This window comes from Mytilus galloprovincialis, chromosome 9, assembly GCF_965363235.1.
Source record: "Mytilus galloprovincialis chromosome 9, xbMytGall1.hap1.1, whole genome shotgun sequence".
NCBI classification, from domain to species: Eukaryota; Metazoa; Mollusca; class Bivalvia; order Mytilida; family Mytilidae; genus Mytilus; species Mytilus galloprovincialis.
The window spans coordinates 53,112,235-53,138,275 of record NC_134846.1 but is presented as its reverse complement, the minus strand read 5'-3'; the positions used below and the strand labels follow the sequence as shown (position 1 = coordinate 53,138,275).

At 31.9% G+C, this 26,041-nt stretch overlaps 1 long non-coding RNA gene across 1 annotated transcript; it reads right to left on the bottom strand.

Annotated features, from left to right (window-relative positions):
* Positions 1-10,062: 10,062 nt before the first annotated feature.
* On the bottom strand, positions 10,063-25,450 carry LOC143045282 (uncharacterized). Its single transcript, XR_012968920.1, has 6 exons — positions 25,389-25,450; positions 23,326-23,415; positions 21,630-21,812; positions 14,599-14,706; positions 13,426-13,576; positions 10,063-11,348 (listed from the first exon to the last, which is right to left on the bottom strand). It is a non-coding gene; the product is annotated as an uncharacterized LOC143045282 (long non-coding RNA).
* Between the last annotated feature and the right edge of the window lie 591 nt (positions 25,451-26,041).

The window sequence follows — 26,041 nt, the reverse complement described above, 5'->3', positions numbered from 1 at the left end:
ATCCTCAGTGTGGAATTATTTATGCGCAAATCCTTTCTTGTGTAGGCATAACATTGATTAATATGTTTGTGTGTTTCTCATAATAATGCCTGAGTGTATGTATAATGAAATATTTATTAACAGCACAAATCAATTATGTCATGTTCATTCCTTTGTCATCTGATTGACAAGAATATTATTTAATCAATTTGGGATCAGAATATTATTTTAGGAATATTTATAACACCACCTTGAAATAAAACTAAATTTTTGTAGAAAACCCATAGACTTATAAAAGAAATTTTTGTTTTAAAATTTTAAACATAGATTACTAACTTGTGTTTCTATGAAATGCTGGCATTTATTGTATACAAAAAGTCATACACAACCTTTAATTCCTCACTAGAATCGAGCGCATCCTACAAGGTTTGAATTGGTCAATCGTTACATTTGTTTTAACCAATATTTAAATTTATAAACTTGTATTAAGGAAATAGCATTACTTCTGAGATTTTCCCTTCTATGTATTTGATAGCTTAAAGAAATTTAGGGGTTCGAGTTGCTTATTCTTTATTATCTATGTTGTGTCATGTGTACTTTTGTTTGTCTGTTTGTCTTTTTTTTATTTTTAGTCATGGCGTTGTCGGTTTGTTTTCGATTTATGAGTTTGACTGTCCCTCTGGTATCTTTCGTCCCTCTTTTATTTAATAGGAAATCACGTATTTAGCAATTGTTATGGCAATTTTAAAATTGAGAGTTAAATATAAAAAAAAAATAATGGATGATTTGGTAATTTGTTCGATTTGATTTTCAATGCAAGGTTAACCAGATAACCCTGATCTTATTTAAGCGTTAAGTGAAACATTTATGAAAATGAGAAAATGGGATATGATTTCCAATGAGAAAAATTTCCCCGACTATAGGTCACTGTATAGTCTTCCACTATGCTTAGAACCAATAATTCATTGTCAAATATAAAAGACATCGAAATGACAAATGTGGTGAGTTTTTTTAAATGATTGAGGGTTTTTCACAGTCGATACTGCCAAATGTAATACCCAAGAGAGCCATGGTGCAGTGGTTCCTGGTTCGATTCCAGTTCCGGGATGAAATTTCAAGGACTGAATTTTCGGCTCTCCCTTGACACCATTTGCGAGTATGGTCTTGAGGAAACGATGATAGTCCGTCGGAAGGGGACGATAAATGGTTGACCCGTGTTAAGAGAAAGCCATATCTCTTGCATGTAAAAGACACCCTTGAAGATTTCGAAAAAAGAGCAGCATTCGCACCTGCAAAGAGAAAAGGGATTAATATAAGTTGCAATAACTTGTTTCCCAATCCACTTTAAATAAACATGTTTAAACTAAATGTAATACAATTCAAGCGAGAAACTAACGGCCTTATTCATTTACAAAATGATAAACGAAAAACAAATATGACATGCAGCAACAAAAGACAAGCACTATACCATCATTTATAAAATTTTAAAACCTAAGTTATTGGAAAAAGGGAGGCAAATCAAATTTTCAGTCGAAGTTGTCAATACAATACAATGCAATACAACGTCATAATTTAATTGTCAATCAAAGACAAATTAATTACAAACAATTTTTGACAATGATTATTGATAATTCTTAGAGACAAAAAATAGAATGGAAAAAATGTATGAGAAGTTAGCAGTCGTTTCCTTATTCGTTATTCGATATTCAATTTTTTAAAGTTGAAAATGATAAAAAAAAAACACTTTCGACAACTTGCAAAGCATGATATTAACAAGTTAATAGTTTAGAGATATAGGAAATCTTTTTTGGGACCAATTCAATTTATCGTAAATTCACGTTGTGTCTTCAAATATAAAATTTATGTAAATTGAATATTTCTTGTTATGATCTATAGATTTTTATAAAAAGAAAATGATCAAGAATAAACATTTTAAAGATGATTTAAATAAAAAAAAAACATGAAAGGATCCCAATTATAAGATTTAAAACAAAAAATAGAAACAATATTAATGGACAGCCCCAAAAAGGTATTTTCGAATAATTAAATATTCAGCTTTATCCAAAAAAAGAGGGACAGGAGGTTGGCTAGATCTTCCCGCTCTCTCAGTCTTCACAATATTATGCATAAAGCTTGTTAATACATAGATATAAATGATATCAAAAGGAATTTGGGTATTCTTTTCTTCTTCTAAGTTTATGAAAAGCTCAAAGTGGCAGTTTGATACTAAAAAAATCTGAAGATCTTTTACAGTACATATATACAATCTAAGACTCTCTCATCTTGCAATAGTATTAAAATATTTTACTTTTCTACACTTTACACAAGTATTCTCCATTCCTAACCAAAAGACAAATTGAAAGAGTTGGTATTGCTTTGTTCCATTAAAAGAAAGGCGAACGTAGATACCAGCATCTTGTCCTGGGGAGTGATAAATCATACTTTTTAAATAATCACTCTGATTCAAACAATAAATTCTCTGAAACTGATATTATTAAGATGCTTGATTTCTTGATAACAACATATTTGTTATGTTTGGAGGACGTGTTTTTCAACAGACTGTCGGCATTCCAATGGGAACCAATAGTGCCCCTCTTCTTGTCGACTTATTTCTTTATTACTATGATGCTGACTTCGTACAGGAACTTATTAGAAAGAAAGATAAACATTTAGCAATATCCTTTAACTTAAATTCCGCTATACAGATGATGTTCTCTCACTTAATAATACAAAATTTGATGACTATGTTGAACGAATCTATCCCATCGAACTAGAGATAAAGGATGCTATATATACAGTTAATTCAGCCTCATATCTTGACTTACATCTAGAAATTGACGAGGGTCGGTTGAAAACAAAACTTTACGAAGAGATGATTTCAGCTTCCCAATTGTGAACTTTCCATTTCTATGTAGCAACATTCCAGCAGCGCCTGCATACGGAGTATATATCTCCCAATTGATACGATATTCCCGGGCTTGTATTTCCTATCATGATTTCCTTGATAAGGGGGTGGTGCTCACACGCAGGCTATTAAACCAAGAGATCGAAATGGTGAAGTTGAAATCGTCCCTTCGTAACTTTTACGGACACCATCACGGTTGGGTTAACCGGTATGGAAAAACCATTTCGCAGATAATATCGGGTATGTTCCTTATGTCGTAATTACAATATCCTTTCCTTTTCACGAATGTGACCTACCAAATAAGACTATTTACCGGATTTGTATTAGCATAAGCAACACGACGGGTGCCACATGTGGAGCATGATCTGCTTACCCATCCGGAGCACCTGAGATAACCCCAGTTTTTGGTTGGGTTCGTATTACTTTGTCTTAAGTTTTCTATGTTGTGTCTTCTGTACTATCAATTGCCTGTTTGTCTTTTTATTTTTAGCCATGTCGTTGTCAGTTTATTTTCGATCTATGCGTTTCACTGTTCCTCTGGTATCTTTCGTCCCTCTTTTAAAAAGTACATCTTTGATTGCATTTTGATGATAAAATTCTATATTTCTTAAAACAAATGTTTCGATTAACACAAGCATTTATTTGATATTTGAGTACAATTAGAATTTACAACATTTTGAAGGGGTCTTGAAACATTTTATTGCATGTCATTGTAGTACGTTTAAGTATGACTATCATGCTTTTAATGTTATCGAATATTCAAATTTTAAATTATTTTCAGCTATTAAAGTTAAAATATCGAATAAAGAATAACAGACCGGTCGCGAACTTTACATCTATATAGAAAGGATACAAATGTGTTTTAAATTGCTTCATGTACACATGCATTCCTTTTTACTTCTATTGTTTTGTCCAATAATCAGGTGGTTATTGTGGTATATAATAGTTTACTACGCGGTATGATTTTTACTCATTCTTGATGGCCGTACGATGACCTTCATATGAATTCTATAATTTACAAAAATACCAAATACATCAGTGAACAGTTAATGAGCCAGACACAACCAGTTGAGGTTTTTTAAAAACCACTTAAATGACGTGCGCATGATCACCGTTGATCCTTTATTGCATCAAAACATGCACAGACCCAAGCTGACTTCATATTTGAACAAAGAAAACAATTCTGACACTTATGTTATTTGATTATCATGAAATTAAAGCCCTACTACTGAGAAAAGTGTTCTTACGATGTGCTGTAAAACTGTAATCTTACAACTTAAACTAATTTATCGTAATTAAGGCATGACAAATTAAGAAAAGTTTTGGCCAATTTAGTCGCATATTTTTTTTATTATGAAATTTTATTATGCCCGCGTCACACTGTCCCGATTTTTATATACGATGGACACCCGAATGCGAAAATTGTAAGTTCGTACGAAGTTGGTCCCGATCTCGTTAAAATACCAAAAAGTGACCGAAGCAAGTACGATGAATAACGAAGTCTATACGATGGTGCCGAAATTATATACGATAAAAAAGATGGACATACAAAGGTTAACCGAAGACGGGTGTTTAAGCTTCATATCTCAGCCGAAGCCTACACGATGGATCACGAAGGCTACACGATGGATTTCGAAGGCTACACGATGGATTACGATGATGGCGCGATGGCCATGCGATGTATAAAAGACTTCGTGTACAGCTTACGATGCATTTAAATTATATGACGCTCTGCATTGCCTTGTTTGAAATGTAAAATGTGTGCACTAGTCTGAATAATCACCCATAATTATGCCCATGTTTACTGATCTATCTTAAAGGAAAGGTAATGGGTTCGTTGATCCCTTTTATTCAAAAAGAGCTCTTTCCAGGAGAATATCATAATAATATAGACAAAAGAAAGGATGTGGGGAAAGCAACAAATGCGGCAAAATATGACATATAGAAAACAAAATGGTTATGGAGTAAACATTCGTGTGACAACAACTCAGACGATACATAAAAAATCAGAATAATGAAGAAAAAGTTGGTTTCCCTATATACATGTACCTGCAGTGTTGGTGTACGAGGCGCTTTATGATTTTCATTATGTTACTTGATATGAAAAATTGACAAAAAAATAATATTTTACTTGTAAAAGTAAATCCTGAGCCTGTAATAGCTGCTCTTCTTGTTCCATTTGAATTAATAGAAACAACGCTGTCGCCTTTCTTGTTCTCATAGAATCATATGATATGAGCTCCATGTTTTGTGGACGTCTTTCTTAACTGTCGTATTAGACTGACCAGTGCATACCGCGCATGGCACTTTAAATGTATTTTAGCGTGAAAATGAACTTACATTTAGCTGGATCTATTGCCGTCGTAGTTCCATCTTGTTGCCTTCGTACTTTTATTCGATGGCAACACGACGGGATTACGAGGTCTTCACGAAGTCGTGTTGCTTCGGGTAGCTTCGTGATTGATTCGTGTAGACATCGTAATGTCAAAACTGCCCGATGGAAACGATGGAAACACGAATGCAATACGATGTTCAAAGATGCATTCCCGGTGACATTACGATGGTGAGGATGGTGATACGAACTCAACATCGGACGCACCTTCGGGGATTTTTTAACATGTTAGAAAAATTTAAAACCCTTCCCGAAGTTGTCCCCGAAGGTTAGAAAAAATGGCCGATAGTTCTACGATGGTTAAAGGTGACACTACCAATAGCCCGATCTGGATACGATCAGTTCCGATTTTGAAAATGTCCATAATCGTGTTACCATCGGCGTAAAAATCGGGACAGTGTGACGCGAGCATTATGAAATGCATGCATGAAATGCGGGTTTGTGATGTTCATTTTTTAGTTAAAAGTAGAAATTATTCAAGATCAATCAATGCGGGATCCAGCTTCATAATGTGTACTAGTTCAGTGAAAATAGACGTGATACCAAACTCCGAAACAAATAAATGAATGAAAAATCCAAACAATCATGCACGACTATCAAATGTCAAGGGCTCCCAACTCAGTACAGACACAAACATGTGTCGATTTCAAACATGTTTTTTTTAGATCTAAACCGTCGCCTATATCTGTAGCCAATATAATAAAATAAACAAGCACAACAGTACGTAATAAGTTTCAAAGAAGTCCGAGTCCTATATCAGAAAAAGGAACACACACACAGTAATACGCAAAGTTTCAAAGAAGTTCGAGTCCGATATAAAAAAAGGTAACAAAAGAAACTTAGCAAAATGACAATGCTACATAAATAAACAAAGGACGACTTGCTGCTGTACCAGATACAAACCTCAAATTGATTGAACGATTATATTTTCAACATATGAGAGGCTGTTTTATCTTTTCGAAATGTACGCTTTTGAAGAAAGATAATGAGTATACTAGATAGCGAGATGTCATTTTTAATAAGAAATCGGGTTTTCTAGTAACTATATATATAAATATATATATAGGCTAAATATTTGATCCGGCATAGTATCATTAATCTCTTTTCTCTGGCAAAAATACTTATTTCGTGGTATGTACTAAATCTTTATCAATTGACATATTGTATTTATATGATATCTGCTTACAATATAGCAGATGTACAAAAATTGAAAATAGCGATATTAATCAGAAAAATCAGATCTAAAAAGAAAATAACATGACCAAAATCTCAGTCGGTTCCTAATTGATTTATTGCCTATGACGGACGTTTTTTTTAATTTTTTTTTTATCCTTTTTGAGTTTTTAGTTGCATCATCTTGAAAACCATAAAATGTAGAAAGATAATTTATCAGCAGCACTATGAGATGGAAAATATCTATAAATAGACCAATAAGGACAAACGAATACTAATTTAGTTTTTATCTTTTGATGCAAAAGTGCCAGTGAAAACAAAAAAACGGCTTATTATAGTTTCTTACTTAATTATCGGGTATATGATACAATAAATTGACAATAAATACTAGGATATCTTGTCAAGATTAACAGTAACGTAACATACTTTATAATTAAGGCAAAAAGATTTAGAACAAAAGACTGAGTTGTGAAAGCTTACGAATAAGTCAAAAACCTCTAGTAGCTTTTATTAGTCATGTGTGTGATTTTGTTTGTTTTGGCTTATTTGTATGTTTCTTGTTTATTTTGGCTGATTTAATTTGGCTTATTTGTATGTTTCTTGTGTATGTTGGCTTATTTGTATGTTTCTAAATTTAGTGTCACGTCTATTTCGATGAACAAGTTAACATTATTCTTAAGGTGCCAGCTGGAGCCCAACTCCGGGTATGGGATTTTCAAGCTGCGTTCAATATCCATTTATCGTCGCTGGGCTTCTAAAATGTTGTAAATTACAAATTTTTCAAGAAAAAAATATCTCACAAAACAGAAAATTTTGGCAAAATGCATGCTTCCAAAATGTCGTATGTGAACTTGAACATTTTTGTAAATAGCAGTGAAATAAAAACTTTGACATTTCTGGATTATCCAAGAACTTAAATTATTTTCACAGAAATAAAGAAATGTACAATTATTTTTTTCCCAGAGCCATTCTACAACGATTTTCAAGTTTTCATACAACATTTGGAACCAAACTTTACAAACAACTGACATTCACAATTTTGTAATATGTCTTATTTCACACATTTTGATTGGTCTAACTGTATGCTATTTTGTAATACCAAAGATTTCCTCCCGCCCAGACCATTGCTGTCAAAAAGTATTTTTAGCGAAAAAAGTCATAAACGACATTTTAGAAGCCAAGCGACGTTATGTCTTTGGTCTATTTTTTGCTCTTCGGTCGGTGTTTAGCTTTGTGACACATTCCAAATTTCTATTATATATACAATCGATTCCTTTACCACTTTGTGGTCACAGTGATATTTAGCCCATCAAAACACCTCCGTTACGGGAAATAGAATTCTTCTACACTATTCAGTCTGGTGTGAGTTCTTGTTATATTTGAATTAATTTTTATGTTTCCTAGTTTATTTTTTTCAACAAAATTATGCTATTTTCAAATAATTTAATTTTGGATGTAACGCGTCTTCTGATTGGCTGACGTTATTTTGTTATCAGGCCATAGACATAATTAAGTCATGTGACCGGGAGTCATCAACGTTTTTTCAGGGTATTCTACGGTTTGAAATGGAATTTAGAATTGAATTATAAGAAATGACTGTAATATTTTTTCTATCTATTCGAAATAACATAATAAATGTGGTGCACACTGTTAAATAACCCGCTACGCGCATTATTCAGTGTGCACCAAATTTGTTATGTTATTTCTTCATAGACAGAAAAAATATTACAGTCATTCCTTAAACATGTTAAATGCATTTTGTTTTATGATAAACAATAGCATGAATAGAAAGATAAAAAAAATCATATTTATCTATCCATCTACATGAATGTGTCGAATTTCTGTAACGGATACTCAAATGAGGCAGTTTGAACAAGTAGCTTTTCTTATACACCACTCAGTCTGGTGTGGGTTCTAGATTTATTTGAAAAAAATGTTTAAGTATGTCAGTTGTTGGTACATTAAACACAATAAAAACGAAGTGCTCCGTGTATATTTGGTACTACAGCTTCGGAATCGAGTGAGGTAGTTACGGAAGTCTGTTGAATATTGGTTGAAATTCCTCGTTAAGATAGAATATGTTAGATTTGCTCACTTATAACGGTTGAAGACGAAGCTCATTTCTATCAACATACCTCCTGTACAATACATTTATAGCAACTATTTATCAACAACATTTTTAATAAGTTTCATAACTTGGGAAAATTTCATAACTTTGTTTTATTAATCTGGATGATATATCTGAATTTAATGATTTTGAAATAAGAAGGGTAAAATATCTAAGAATAGATATCTATTTCTAATTGTTTTTATATGTAATTTAAACAATATGATGTGGACCTGGAGTTATCCACCTTTGCATACCTTTTGTACTGACTATTGAAAAAAGTTGACATTTGTTATATCTATCAATAATCAAAATTATATTGTGTCGTTATAATCTGAAAGGTCAGTTTTAATTAATTTTTGGCTATGCAGGATCTCGTGGATTCGAATTTTCGGGTTCTCTGCCAAGCACACGGCATTTAGGAGTAGGGAAAAAGAATCGTTGGATTGGAGTCAGAATACTTTGTCAAGGTAGGTGGTACATATATATCTTCTTGGAGACCTTTATATTGTGAATTGGCACGTTAAAAATTAAAAATGTAACCGATTCCCTAACATTATTGTCATTACAACGGTTTGGATACATCAAAAGGCATTCGTGTAAAAAAATAAAATGTTTCTTCATTATATGTATGAATAATATTTATTTTTTATACAGCACTCATTTAGGTGCGAGATGAAGATATATTTGGATTATTGTTCAAGGTTGTAAATCTGTTTTCAACAACAAAATAATGCTATTTTCTAATTACAATTTAACTGGTTGTTGTCATTGATATATGTACCACTTGTAGTATTCGCACACAAAGGGTACTTTTCTTTCTTATTTACATATCGAATTCAGATATCGAATTCACATTTATCTATACATGTTTTTAAATATGCATTCGCCGTATCATTTTTTTACAGCATATTTAAGTTAAATGACCCTTTTCCTCCGAATAACAGTAATTTATCTAATAATAAAGAATCACTGGGGAAAAGAAAAAAAGCCTCAACAATAAAACAACATAAGAAATATTAGTTTTTTAAGAACTATTTTATTTGTTTAAAATCAAATTATAATATAGAGCCCTAAAAGAATAATACAATGTGTATAATAATATATAATATGTATATTTGTTCATAGTTTTTATTTCTGTTACTATATAATAATATATCTTAATCTAATATACAAAAAAAAAAATATTATTGCAAAGCCTGAAAACAATTTATGTCTAATGATTTGTTAGTATTGATGAAAACTCCGCCGTAGAGACATAGCTGCTTAACAGGGAGTGAATTTCTTTCTAACCAAAATGTTGTTAACGTTATTAAAGTAGAAACAAATGCATTGTTAAAACAGTGAGTGACCCTGTTTGAACTGTCAAAAATGTAAACAAATTAATTACCCGGGAAAATAGCTTCTGAAGAAGATTTTTGAAACACACAGGACTTCTGTCCATTAACAATTTTTATTGTCAATTCTTCGTCTTCATGAGATGAATGTAAAATATAACCACTAAATGTAAGGCAGGCATATATATACCTAATATACCTAAATTTGAGAAATTGTTGACATTATTTTGAGTTATGACAATCAGGATTATACCTCTTTCTCTTTTGTAAGAATAAATCTTTTTATTAGTCGGACAAATGTGAATAGATAATTGATTTAATGGTAAAATAAGAAGGAAATGCAGAGTTTGTACGAACAAACGACAAACGACAAACGACAAACTGTAGACATATTTTTAGCGAGTGTATAGTTCTATTTTATTCATTGTCCTTTAAATTATAGACTTTGATTGGTCTGGACGAGATGGTAACATGCAAAAAATTTGTCACCCGCTCAGTCATGTGATAGAGTAGATTAACACCCTCGTATTAACCAATCAAAATATGGCATTTTAACGTGAAGTATAATATAAACAAAATGATTTAAACGTGTGCTTGCTGAACAGTTTGTACCATTTGGGTTAGAAAGAAATGCATTCAAGGATTTGTTTTTAGATTTTCCCGTTTAATTAGCAAGATAAATGGCAATTAAAAATGAATAAATAAATGAATAAAATCACACATGCAAGTAAGAATTTTAAAATTAGAAATACAAATTAGTTAAAAAAAAAAAAAAACAACCTTAATACATGATCTATGTATAACAAAAAAACTAAATTGAATATTTCATCGTTGCTAATAAGTGCTTTTTAATGTTGACTCTGATTCATATTAACCAATTAAATAGATAGATCAACTGTTACGGACGTCATGTCATCAATATTAGACACGGCATAGCATAGCCTTCACATGTAATCATTTTGAGAGAACAAATTTCCTCTATCTATGGTGATGAATAAACTCATCGTAGAAACCAGGATTAAAATTTTATTTTCACGCTAGACCCGCGTTTCATCTACAAAAGACACTCGAATTAAAAAATGCCAAACAAAGTACGAAGTTGAAGAGCATTGAGAATCATTATAAAGTAAATATGATATGGCTTTTTCAATATCGCACACTGTATCGACCAGCAACCAATAAGATTCCTCGAGCAGAGTTAATGGAGTTGTATTGGTGTCTCATGTTGATGCGGGCGTAATATTAAAAAAGCTAAATGATATTCGTTATCAATCAGACGTAATTCTATTTTTGATAGTATTTACATGGAAAACAGTACAATTTGAGATACGCTTAACATGATCAATATTGATGTGAAAGGTTTCATTATCGCCACACCCCCAGCGAGATCCTGTGTCGACTGAAAGTCCACCAATACATTGGTTTTGTCAGTAAATGTATGCTGATTTTTGGTTCCTGAAATTAAAAGAAAAAAAAAATCAAATTAGCATTGTTTTCAATAAATTATGACTTTGTGTAGAGTAGAAAGAATATAATTGAGCAGGGAAAAATTGAAGTGTAAAGATTAGGGAATTTGTTTTAACGAGCACATTATCAGAACTCAGACAAAAATGTCAAAATATCAAACCAATATTGTGGTTCCGTGATGGATGCTCGCTAAGAGTGCAAAAGGCATGGGTTCAACACCCAGAATGGTAAACATATAACTGAACTTGAAAACTTTTCCGTTTAGAACGCGACATTATAAATGGGATAAGAACAACGCCTATTTGGTTGACCAAGATCAGAATAATGTGTCTTGGTAGGCGGACTGTTAATTTGTTAGCTAGTATGTAAAAAACCGGCTGATCTTGTCAATCCAGTTTAAAGCAGGGTTCAGATGCTTCTCGAATTAAAGCATTACCGTCTTCGCTATCAATTTTATTCAATTTGCTTGAATGTTAAACAGTAAATCTCTATCATCATGAAAAAACATTCATACATCCATAAAAAAAACTACTCGTTGTTTATAAATAAAGTTCCAATATTCCACCTTTCAATTAGACAATGCAGAAAACGAAAATAATGACATAGAACCTCCTTAGAGTATCTGGACCCAACCTGTCATAATATGGAATAAAATTTCTTTTTTAAGAAGAATTAACTAAGCTACAAATAATACGGGAACTAACATTTTTTTTTTTATTTATAGCATTTGACGTAAACATCGTTTTCGCCTTCTGAATCAGCTTTTTGTGATTTACTATATTGTAAACAGTTGATATGTCATATCTCTTATTTTCTTCAACATGTTCAAATTGACGCATTATCGTCTTCAATATTAATCAAATGAACCCCTACTTGGATGTTAAACAGCCATCATCCATCCTGAAAAAAATCCAGTCATCCATAAACAACCTACTTATTGTTTGAAAAAAAATCAATATGCCACATTTGAAGAGGAGGAGGGGTCCTGATTCTGAAATTCCGGGCTTTAAAACATGAAATCCCGAGGTCCCGAATTTAAAAATAAATAAATCTCGACATCCCGAAATTCGAAAAAAGAAATCCCGGATCCCGAAAGTGTCAATCCCGAAATCCCAAGCTTAAAAAGACCTGATCCCGATGTTCCAAAAAAGGTCCTGCCCCCTTTGCATATGTACATGCTGCAAATTCATAATAATGACAACGACCTCCTTTAATTTTATAGTATCAAACCATCAGTATATGGAATAAAACGTTTTTAAAGAAGAATTTACGAAGCTATAAACTAGATAATTTTTGTTTTTATAGCATTTGACATTAACATCGTTTTTGATTTATGAATTAGCTTTCTGTGATTTACTATACTGTAAACTGATAATCTGTCATTTCTCTTATTCTTGTTAGAGATAATTCTGACTTACAATGGCCTTTTGAATTTGCTATTTTGACGTCATGAAAAAAAAAGCGACCATGTCTGAAGACGTCACATAAGAAGGACATAACTTTTTGCAAATCTTTGAAAAGGAAAGATAAAAATAAAAATCATGCAAATCTTTGAAAAGGAAAGATAAAAATCATGAGAGAAACAGGTGCCACCACTGTAGCTCGTGTATCATGATAATTCTCAACACTCAATAGTTAATTTAACCTATTTAAAAAGCAATGCAAGCCGCGCGCTTTAAATATTAGAAGAGTGGAGACTGACAATATCTTAGACACGTGTTGAAATTCTGGAATCTACATATCTCTTTAGGCAGGGTAGAATTATGTACATACCAATAATGACAGGTGTTGAGAAATGTCAAGCAGTCACAATAACTTTATCAGTTCAAAGAAGCAGGGATTCAGTTAACCAATGAAAAGGTTGAAATTACGTCAGAATTCAGATTATAGTTAAAGAGTATTTATGGTACTGGAAATGATATGGATCAAGCGCATTAGACAACTATCCAGCAGAGACCAAATTACGTAAATGTAAGCAATTATAGGTCACCGAACGGTCTTTAAGTCTAACAATGAGCAAAACCCATAGTATTTTATTTATAGAAACGACGAAATTGTAATGTACCTCCTGAGAGTGTCCCTTTTGCAAACAGTATATAGTAGTCAGTAGTAAGATCAAAAACCTCAGCGTCAGAGTTCGTGTTGGTTCTTGACAACTCACATGTCAGAATGTTGTCGGCATAAGTTGCTCCGGTAGCTGTTAAACCATTTAGTGGCTGGAATAAGACGAACACAAAGCCATCGTTGACATTTTATAAAGAAATATCAGTCTAACATTACATGTATTAAAATTACAGTATTCAATGAACAAATGACGACAGGAGCTATCTTTTCTTGATGGTGTATATGTTCCTATATTTCTTTTATGAAACCAAAATAAGCATATTTTAATCGTTTTATAAAAACAATTAGCATGCTTATTAAGTTTTTTCCCGTTTGGTCTTGCTCTAGTGTATGGTTTGAAGCAGTATCTTCTTGTTTTAGCCATTTCAGGTCCCATCTTACGAGTAATAGAAGTTCATATATGTATTTGGATATAAGACGAACACAAAATAATAATAATTTCATTTTCTATATTGTTATATTGTAATACTACTAGAGATTTCAAACAATTGATGAACACGTCAAGATCACAAACCAAGTACCAATTTTTATTTACTTTGAAATTGATACTTTGGATTGCAAATATATATAGTTTTATAGTTTGAAGGACCAATGACAGTTTTTTTTTGAAATATGCATATTGTTATTGATAAAGCTTTGCCGAAATCAATTATTAACTGTTGAGTGATAATTGCGGTGTGTTCGAATCATACATTTATAACTAGGTATGTCTTCTATTTTTCTTTAACCATCCGTTGGATGAATTTGACTTTACCAGCAGTTTATGTTGCAAAATATGTCATGTCAGAAACTGCTCTTTTGTCGGATTGTTGTCTCTTTGACATATTCCCCATTTTCATTCTCATTTTATGTATGTATACTGAAACATATGGAATGTGTTTTTTTCATCAATTGTATCCCCTATCTTGTCGATACATCTATTGTTATCTCTAAACTTCTTTTAATTATGTTATGTTTTAGAGAATTTATAAGAAGTGGTGGATTCGTTATCGATACATTTTTTAGCGAGTGACGTTTGTTGCATGTGAACTATCTGTTTCGAATCCACTACTCCTTGTAAACCTTTTTTGGTAAGATTATGAATTCGATAGAACTATTCTGTTGTGAAACTTACACTTGATACAACCGAATTTGTATTTCCTGATGCAGCATTATAAGAATTCTCTGGATTAAACGAAGCACCGCTACTTGTCATAAGGCATGATGTTACACTGGCATTTTGCTACAACCAATAATAATAACATTATATTATATATGCACTTCGAGAAATGAAGTATTTGCTAAAACAAAGAAAAATATGAAATAAAATTTACTTCAGAAATACAGACAACATTGAAGGTTTAAACAAATTTGATAAGAAAAAGTTCAGATTTTTTTTAAAAGCAGCTAGAAAAAGATGCAATATTGATAAGCAAATAAATGCAAAATGTTGTTTTATTTTATTATGTTCAAGTCATTATGACTGTAAGACGAAGAATATCAATAAAAGCGCTGCTCATTTTCTTTTGTTTTTTCTTTCCATGTCCGTGTAGCAATTTTGTGTTTGATTGATACACCACATCATTAGTTAGAGTAAGAAACACTATATATAATGTCTCTTGACGTAAGATACCATATAACCAGTATTTTGATGGGAACCTAATGAGTAATCACTGTTCCACCTGTATATTATTATATCTGTGAAGTCTTATTTTTTTCCACACAAGTTAAACTTGAATAAATACACGGAGTACGTATGCATAAAGCTACTTAAGTTAAGGTTTTCCTTAGTAAACACTCCAGTTAATGATACGCCCACAACACTGTAGTCCTATGCATAAACTTAGACAACGCCTTATATTATGGAGGTACCTTAAATTATAAAAAAATCGAAATAGATGTTTTGCTCAAAAAGGAGGTACAATCTGCCAAATAATAAGTAAATAATAATTTCATTATAACATTTTGTTTCTTTATAGAACGAACATGAAAAGTTTTTCTAAAATATTTCGTATCATTCACAATATAAGAGATAACATTGGGTAGTTGTATAAATACATCATAACCCTTTCTTTCAAGCTCACTATTAGATGTGTATTCCAAAAATTCACTATTCGAACTCGAATGAAATTCATACTATCATACCATTATTTGTCTTTAAATTCATTTTTACGCACATGCTTCATATAAATAACCTTGAGCATTATGTTGTTCAGATATACAATGTTTTACATTAAGCTGGGGTCATACATTCACGATTTTTACTGCCGTCCTTGACAGGACCATTCCTGATTAAAATTTGTCAAAAGTCTGATCAAGACCCTGTGAATCGTGGATGTAAATTCAAACTTTAATTAAAATTTGTAAAACAAATAATTTGATCACGACAACAATCAGATATTGTTCAGGAAGCGTCGATGTTCAACTGTTTCCAAGCGAATTTATCACGATAATCCCGTTCTCAATCCGCTTCTAATCTAATTTGTATCTATCGCCTGGTTAAATTCAGTCGAGTCTGTCACGACTGCGTCCCGATTCTATCGAATTCAATCCGACAGAGATCGGACAGTAACCAGATAGTGAACCGACGCTGACGGAAGTTATCCGTTCGAAAACTGTCGGCATACTCGGGATGATCAGGTACTGTCGGAACGTAATCCTATCACGGTCCGCTCTATCGCATTGCAAACGGCTTTGTCTGGTCTCAGTCGTATTGTATTCTGTAATTGTCGGGACTCTGACGTGGGTATTATTGACGAATTTCGTATTAATAACGGGACTATTCCGGAACGGTTTCGGCAAAAACAGTTCGCAATCGAAAAGATCTGGATGCAATCTGGACTCAATCGGCAGAAAAACAGCAATGAAAATTTCTCCATATCATTCTCGTTCCACAGGACACCGTCTAGAATATACAGAACATTGTTAGGATTTTGATCCGATACAGCAGAATTTGTCACGGCATAGGCACGATTGTAATCCGACTAGATAAAATCGGCTGAGTTTCCCCGAATGTTACAGGACGCACCTAACTGTTGGGGTGCTTTGCCGAACTATTCCAATCCTTCTCGACCCGTAGGAATCTGTTAAAAACGTAAACGACTGCGTTCATACAATGATAGGACGATAGTTATCCGATTTTTTCACTTTTCGTGTCGTATCGCTGTCTGATCTCAAACGGGAGCAATAATCGGCAATACGTGAACCCCGCTTTACCTGTCATCAAATGTTAGTATGAAGGAGGTCATGTAAATCTGTGTGCACGCAAAATTGTTATTTTCTTGTGGAAAAAGAGGGAGGGATGTGTTCAATAAAATACAGTGTAGTTTCTATAGAAAATAAAAAGTTGTATCTAAAAGGGAAATTGATGTTATTGTTTACAAAGTATTTTGGTATGGGTCATGCAAGTCCTTTTCGAAATATTTTGGATGATTGATATTTTTTTTCAAAAATCATTTTTTGCAGATTTAAGTCATGTTAGGCATTTATTACTTTGTAAAATCTTGAGAAAAAATATCTTAAATCATATAAATTGATTGAAAAGGGGAAAAAAAACTGTTTTTTTCTCAAGGAAATTATTAAAACAAAAGGAAAACAAAAACAAATCGTGTTCCTTTGTTGTTAAAGTTAACAAAATGCCCCCTATGCATTATTTTTAGTTATCTGATGTGCAGTAGTTGTCGTTTGTTTATGTAATTTATACATGTTTCTCGTTTCTCCTTTTTTATATACAGATTAGACCGTTGGTTTTCCCGTTTGAATGGTTTTACACTTGTTATTTTGGGGCCCTTTATAGCTTGTTGTTCGGTGTGAGCCAAGGCTCTGTGTTGAAGGCCGTACCTTAACCTGTAATTGTTTACTTTCATAAATTATTATTTGGATAGAGAGTTGTCTCATTGGCACCCATATCACATCTTTCTATACCTAATTATTAAGGCCGTTAGTTTTCTCGTTTGAATTGGTTTACATTGTCATTTCGGTTTTTTTTTATAGCTGACAATGCGGTATGGGCTTTGCTAATTGTTGAAGGCCGTGTGGTGACCTATAGTTGTTAAGTTCTGTGTCATTTGGTCTCTTGTGGAGAGTTGTCTCACTGGCCATCATACCACGCCTTCTTTTGTTATATTAACTAATAGAAATACTGTTTAATAGTAAAACTATTTTGTTATTTAATGTTTCCTTCAGATTATTACTTTTTAAAAGCTTGAGATTAACCATTTTTTACTGAGATGAAAATATCAACAAAGAAATGAAGTAAATTGCATGGATTGTTTAAAAAAAACTTAATAATAATGGATTTAACGATATAAAAATTAGAACTTCACTCCAAACCTTCAAATAGGCAATTAATTTTGAAACAAAGTTTAAAATATGAATAAAGTATACTTTGCATGTTGAAAATGCATTACAAAATATCTTCCCATGCACTCATTCTCACAAAATGATTAAAATATGATAAAAAATGCCCAAATTGTCATTCCTTACACTTTGGACATGTATTCTTGTTACGCATTCTTAAATCATAAATGATTGTTGATAATGAAACAAACTTTTCTACGGATTATCATATGCGATGAGGTAGCACATACCAAACAGTAATAAGAGAGAGGTTCCGATAAAAGATTTCACTAGTTACTAGTAAGTAAAGCCTTCGTAATTCAATGCATATTACTTAAGAATGTCACTTAACTGTGGGAATTCTAATGAAATCTGAGTTAAGGGAACAATTAACCCTTTCAATTTCCGCCAAATAAGGCCTAAACATATGGATCAGACACTATCCTAATTCAATCGAATAATATTGCATTCGCTCCAACGTTCATACAAAGGTCATTTCGGATCAATATAAAAAAAAAAATTGAATATTGCAAAAAAAAAAATATTAAGCAATTTGTCTTCTTAATTCACATGGTATCTTTCCAAAAGTTACGTGACTTACGGGGAAAATGTGAAAAAATACAAAATTCTTTCAGAACTCTAAACCTTGTATGAACATTTTTTATCCGCTAATAGGGTATAGTTTTGGTGTTTAAGTCAAAATCCAAGTGTGAGAGAAACAAAAGTTGCCATTATTTAAATAAGGAATACCGTGCCATATACATCGAAAGGTTGAAGCTCGTAAATAAACTCATCATAGATATATACGCCAAACGCGCGTTTTGTCTACAAAAGACTCATCAGTGACGCTCGAATCCCAAAAAGTTAAGGTAGTCTATACATTCAACAAAACAGATTTTAGCATATGTTTTTTTCATCCAAATCTTATTTCTGACACCGTTGTCTGGCTAAATCAAATCATTCCAACAGCAAACATTTTGCCTTTCAAGTGAAATCCAATAAATTATCAATTATAACTTGGTGTTGTGGTCTATATCGGATTGTAGTAATTGAAAAATGAGGGAAGAGGGTATAAATAGGTATCAAAATTATTTTAAAACACACTCTAATTCTATTAAAAAGTAAAATCACAAAAATACTGAACTCCGAGAAAAATTTAAAACGGAATTCCCTGATCAAATGGCAAAATCAAAAGTTCAAAACACCAAACAAATGGATAACAACTGTCATATTCTTGACTAACACTAATCGTTTTTCATCGGAATTTTGCATATATTAAGGACACTTTTTGAAATTGAAAGTGAAGTTGAGTTAAGATACATTTAATATAGGAATTTATTTTTCACCTCAGGCTAAGAGGTTCAAACACGCATTCTTCCTGCTGTGGGTTGGTTCAGATTTCCACTGCACCACTAGAATACTTGTTGAAATGTTGAAAGTGTAGTAGTTGATTAAAGGCATCAGTAGTATGGGTTGCACGATGAGTCTTATGTAGACGAAACGCGCGTCTGGCGTACTAAATTATAATCCTGGTACCTTTGATAACTATTTGCACGGTAGTATATATATTTGCTACTCCTGACAACTCCCACAGCTTGGGAAAGTATTTACAGTAAATACTGTTTTGTTTGTCCAATCCCACTGTTCAGATACATTGACTTAGGCTGGGTACACAAAAAACCAACCTAATTCCGGTATATTCATAACACCGACTCACCTATTCCGCTGTTCGAAAGTCATAGTTCGATTAAGCAAAAACAAATCAGTGTAACAAATTAACACCTATGGAAACACATCAATTATAAAAGGAATAAAAACAGAAAGACTGAACTTCAACAAAAGAAAACGCCAATCTACATAGAAAAAGACTGTCTGATTACAACTGTCTAATTCTTATTCCTGACTTTGTACAGGACATTGCAAGAAAAACTGGTGGATTGAACTTAGTTTTATTGCAAGCCAATTCGCCCGCCCTTTTTTATAGCAATGTTGAAAATACCGCTAAAGGACAGCTCTACGAGACAGAAATACATTAGACATAAAGGCAGGAACACTCAGCACAGAGAAATATAAATAATTAATAAAATAGTACAGTATAACACGTAAACTGTAGAACAACAACGGACACCTTCCATGAATTTACGACACCTCACCAGGACACCATATAAACTGCGCGTCAGATGTATGGATCAACGTCACAACTGAAAAGTTAATTATGATTGATATGGTACACTTTGGATTTTTAGTGATGTTTTATTATCATAGGTAAATTTCAAAAAATAAAATAGATCTGTTTTATTTATAGACACGTACAAGAATGTTAAATTGGAATTGAGTTTGTACAAGTTGTAATGGTGTCACTTTATTTATTTTCTAACCATGACAAGAATATTGTAATGGTTTTATTATTCGTATTGTCTAGCCATGACGGTCTATTTCTAAATACAATTTTGTGCAAACAAAATAATCATATGCATATAAATGCTTTTAACTAATAATCTAAATTTTTACATACACATAGAAAATAGATATAAGTAAAATAACTGTAATATAAGGCAAGATCCTGTAAGACCAATCAGTTTGTTCAAGCACAAATAGGAGGACATTATACATTGCTGTGTCATTATTATTTTTAGATATATAATAATGTTAGGATCATTTAAATAAAGGTGTTTTCAACATGACCATAAGCATGCACTTTAGAAACAGTGTTTTGATACATCTATGTCATTTTCTATTACATATTTTTATTATAGAATGAAATTCAAAACAGTGTGGCTGTGGCCATTGATTGACACATTAAATTCATCCATTGACTGGGACAATTTAGGTGAACGTTTGTATGTAACGACCATTGCTCACTGTGTACTTTTTAAAGACACTTAAACTATAGGGTCACCAAAGGTTCTCAACACCTTAATAAAGTAATTCGAAAAAATTAATCAGAAATAACACGATGTTTTGATTTATATCAATTATATAAATCAAAACATAAAGGTTATTTCTGATTAATTTTTCGAATTATTTTATAATTAAAGGCGTTAAGAAACCTTGGTGACCCCACAGTTTAAATGTCTATCGTAGGTACGTCGTGAACAGTGGTCGTTACAGACAAACGTTCACGTAAATTGTCCCAGTCAATGGATGAATTTAATGTGTCAATCAATGGCCACAGCCACACTGTTTTGAATTTCATTCTATTTTGAGGAATTTTGTCTCTTTTATAATTTTGTAGCAGTCTGGCTACGAATCATGCAAAATGCCAGAACTAACCACAATTTTTTAGTGCATTTCAAGTTTATGAATGCTTTGGTATAGTTTGACTCACTTATTCGACTTGTAAATCAGAAATTTAAATAATTTTCTTCCAAAATACATCGCACAGTTAAATGCATATTGCCCCCAAAAACAATAGGATACTTCAACATATTCTTTAGAAATATTGTGTTAAAATCATTTAAAAAAAACGCATTTCAGAGGAGAAAATCCTGTCAGTAAATGGCAATTTGATACCAAACAGTACTTTATAGAAGTTTAAGGCTCAATGAATTACAAATCTGTGATGTAAAGTTTTGATTTAAGCCCTCATACACTGCTGTACGTAAAAAATGCTGAGGATTCAAAACTTTACACAAACTAGTTGCCTGAAAACATAGCCCAATGGCAAGTGGTCCTGATGCTCAGAATAAATCATACTTATCGTTAATAAACCCCAAATTTAAACTTCCTATAGCAAAATAGTGAGGGAAAATACAATAAGCATATAGACGACAACAAACCTTCTTTTGCCTAGTAGTATTTCATAAAATAATAAGTATTATATATTACCATCGATGCTGATGTTGATATTCCAAAACCTGCCCATTGATCAGCATTAGTCGATAATGAGGCTTTCATCTTGAAATTAACACCGGAACCGGAAGACATCCACGTCAGTAAGAAGGAGCAACCTCCATCACAGTCTCCCCAGCATCCATGTGTCCCGCCACAAGTACTGTCTTTAGAAAAACCCTACATATAACGAGACAAACAACATTAAACAATTGTGATTTGTCTGAAAAAAGGTATTAATTGCATGACGTACTGTTGCATTAAAAATATGTTTGGTGTATATGTCAAGACTTTATTAAAATATTGAATCTGAATCTGAATCTGCATTGAAAGTATTTTTTGTTATGATTTCTAGAAGATATTCCATCGAAACTTTCCGAAGAATAATGTAACTAAAGGTTCGTTTTTTCCTATCTTAAATATGTATACAAAATACAATCAAAAATGTTATCGAAATCAACTTGAATCTATGTTGTCCTAAACCGAAAAAAAAAGTTTGTTTCTCATTGATTAAAATGTAATTATGATGTCAGAATTTCTTTCTTTCCTCTAAATTTCCTATTGTGATGTCTCGAAAAAAGGCGACCACGCACGATGACGTAGAAAAAAAGAACAATTTTTTAATCACTGCAAAAAAAGGACATTATGCTAAAATTCATTAGAGAAACAGAGTCTACCTTTAAATATCGTGCAATACGATATTTTCCATTTCTCGGCAATCATTTTTTTTTTATTCAAAACGCTCTTTTGAATTAGAAAACCAAACTGTATCACATTTGATGCATTGGTATTATGTATCAACCCTACTTAAAATTAAGGAATAACCCCCCAAAAAAACCTACAAAGAGTCATGAAACTGAAATCGTCAACATGATTTAATTCAAATACGAAAGTACATCCATTTTTTTTTCAATTTATCTATACGACATTACTAAAATTTCTTATGTAGATGAAGAAATGACAAAAAGACGTTTAGCTACTTTGAAAAACTTTAGTAAACTTGTTTTAAGTGTAAATCGATAAACAATTGTGATGTGTTACCGTAAACATTCATTGTTTTGATATGTCTGTGTCGTCAAACAATATTTGAGTATTTTTGCAAAAATGTTTTAACTAAATTAAAAAATAAAGTTCAAAAATTAGAATTTTAGCTTCGACATACTTCCTCCGTCTATGATACATCTCGATTTCTTCTGTAGAAAGTTTTCGTGAAAGCATATAACATGCATGTTGATAGTTATTAGTCTGAACCAATACTGGAGCCAAAGAGAGCGTAAGCTAGTCCATTTGATTGCATTTTTTTTTAAATAACATGTTTTTCCGAGTTATACATTTTTTGTATATAGAATGCGTTACCTCGCTACGCTCGGCGATAAATCTTCAATTAATTTGTAATTATGCCCCCTACTTAAACATGTGAACGACTAAAAATACGGTCAGTGATAATTAATAAGCATTTCAACTGATGACGTAAATATTTAAAAACTTTTCAACAGATAATTAATTAAAATTTGTTTTTTTCTGTTTCTTTGTTAAAAAAGACCCATATCTAATAAGATACTATACCACTCAACTTGAGCTACAACACAAATAAATGCGATCAACAGTGGTTTTTGTTTATGGACTAAAGGTTTTAAAAACTGAATAGCCTATATTCTAACAAAGCGTAAACTATAACTGACAATATACTTACATTTACAAGATTGACAGGAATGAGCAAATATAATATACATATTGCAAGGACAGCATAATTCGTTTTGATTGCTGTCATAATGACTTCTATCTAAAATAAACAAGGTTTCATTCAAATAATGTAATTGTCACTAGTTAATAAAAAAAAAAGTCGGTCAGATCGATCATCCACTTTTTTTTTAAATTACTCGATTTTTCTGTCGTAGATTTAAAAAAAAAAGACATGAAACAGTATGTATACAAGTTCTAGTGAAATTTTAGTCAAAGGTAGAATCAACATTGTAGACTAAAGATTGTTCCTAACAATTGAAAAAATAAACGTTTATCCAATATTTGTAAAACAATTGGAGAACTGTCGATCATACAAAACAGAAAGAGGAAAAGATACTACAAGGAAAATGACAACTTAAGATCATAGAGAAGATACAATACATATCCAAAGAAATGAAATTGACGAACAGACAAGTATAATACTATTTTCAAACAGATTTGTTGAGACAATCCGAAAATAAGATATCATACGATAGCAAATCGGTAATGTATATTGTAAAACCCTGAGACCAGGACAATTCTTAAGTAATCTTCCTCAATAGTGATCAAATACATAATTTAAATGTTGTTTTCTCCTGAGAAAAAGATAAAAAGACCGTTGCCTAGAAAAATCTTAAATAGGATTGTGATAAATACAACACCGCAAATTAAATAAAACCAGAAATACGAATTCCTTTAGAAAATCAGATTGATTTCATGTGTTTCAGAACTGTAAGCAATCTCTTCGCTACGCATTGGCCAGTAAAGTAAAAATCGGTGATAAAAACTCATAAACCACTCCAGGATTATGATATTTGACGCAAGATGCGCTTTTCGTAAAACCCTAGAGTTTTTTTCTAAAGTTATAAGGGCGGGTATTATATGAGTAGCAATATCTGCCATTCCTTTCGGACCACCTGAGATCAAACCTAGTTTTGATTGGGATCGTGTTGCGCAGTCTATAATTTTCTATGTTGGGTTTTTTTAACAGTTGTTTGTCTTTAATTTTTTTTTCGTTTGCCATGGTATTGTCAGTTTGTTTATTTACTTAGTTTGAAAGACCCTTGATATCTTTTGCCTCTCTTATATAAGCGAGTGAAAGACAACGCTATTGTGGTTACAACCTAGATTTTCCATAATGGTCTTACAAACAACTATGAATTACGAAAGAATATGTTTGTCTGCTGTTAAGGTCTTTAAAATTAAATGAAAAATTTCAAAAGATCTAAATGAAAGTGGTAGGAAAATATACAAATGCAACACATCGGTACCATAGATAATCATTATATGATAGGATGACTGAACAATCGGAATACTCGGGATTCAGATATTGCAGTACCGCTGCCTGTGGACTAGCACTGCCAAGAAATTATAGCAGGAGAGAAAAATCAGTCCATCTGTATTGACATGATTTGTCTGCAAATCTTCTGTCGATAATAATTATGAAATTGAACCCAAAACTATGACTGCAAACATATCTACCAAAATTTTGAATATTTTGTTTAATGTTGTTGTTTTTTTCGTTTACTGATTTATTGGACATCAGTGTGTGTATAATTTACTAAAATTTCTTAATGTCTTTTAAATGATTTTTTCGTTCAATTTCTTTTCATCCGTAAAAATTCCATTGGAATAATATCTAGTGCCTAACTGATAATAATAAGAATCTTCAAGAAAAACAACGGTCTTATTATTGTGAAAATGTAACAGAATTTTGTGTTACTGTACATGTATCGATTTTGAATTAATCTAAAATATGGCATTTTTCGTCTAGATAATATATTTTATTTCATAAGCAAACACGTTGTAGCATATCTTTGATTTAATAATGAGGTTATAACATTTCATACAAATAATGTGAACTTAATGTGTGTTTAAAAGAATAAAGAGCAATTGTTTATTTTTTTAGTGAAATTATGTTCTGCATATCAGGCAGGGATCTTTGCAAAACGTATTGAAACATTTTATCACGCCACAGCCTCGTCTCCGCATTGCCTTAAATTCAATGCTGGTTGTTTTAAATAAGTGACTTACCTTAAGTTGTTGATGTTAATTCTTAAAACAAATAAAGGATGCATGTACGAGCTCACCAAGAGAAACAGGTGAATGATTGTTTGAAAATTTTTATTTTTTCTTAAATACCATGCTTTTCAGTTCATTGATTTTTCAAACGACAAAAATACAAACTTCCATTCATTTATATTTAGCAAAACTATTAATAGTTCTTACGGAAAAGATTGATCGACTTCAGCAAAAAATAAATGATTCCATTATATTAGCATGCGCATGTGTTAGTATTGAACAGTTTGTTCCGATTATCTATTATCTATGTTTATAATATTAAAAATACAAAACATCCATGTGATACGGTCGATAATAATCATTAACCTAATATATTTAAATATTATAGATCTAACACAAACTTGTATTTATGCATAGGTAAATCAAAGTTCCAGATATGGCTTAATACTTCAAAAAAGAAAAGAAATATATAGCGTTTTATCTTTATGTGAAGCAGATTTATGGACTCGAAATTCATGTTAGATTGTCTCGTAAAAAAATCCATAACTGTTTTTTTTCATGATTAATTAATATGATCTGTTATAAAAGTCAAAAATACCTTTTATATATAACAGCAATACTGAATAAACCAGGTTTGCTTGAATAAGTATCTAAAAGTATGCAAT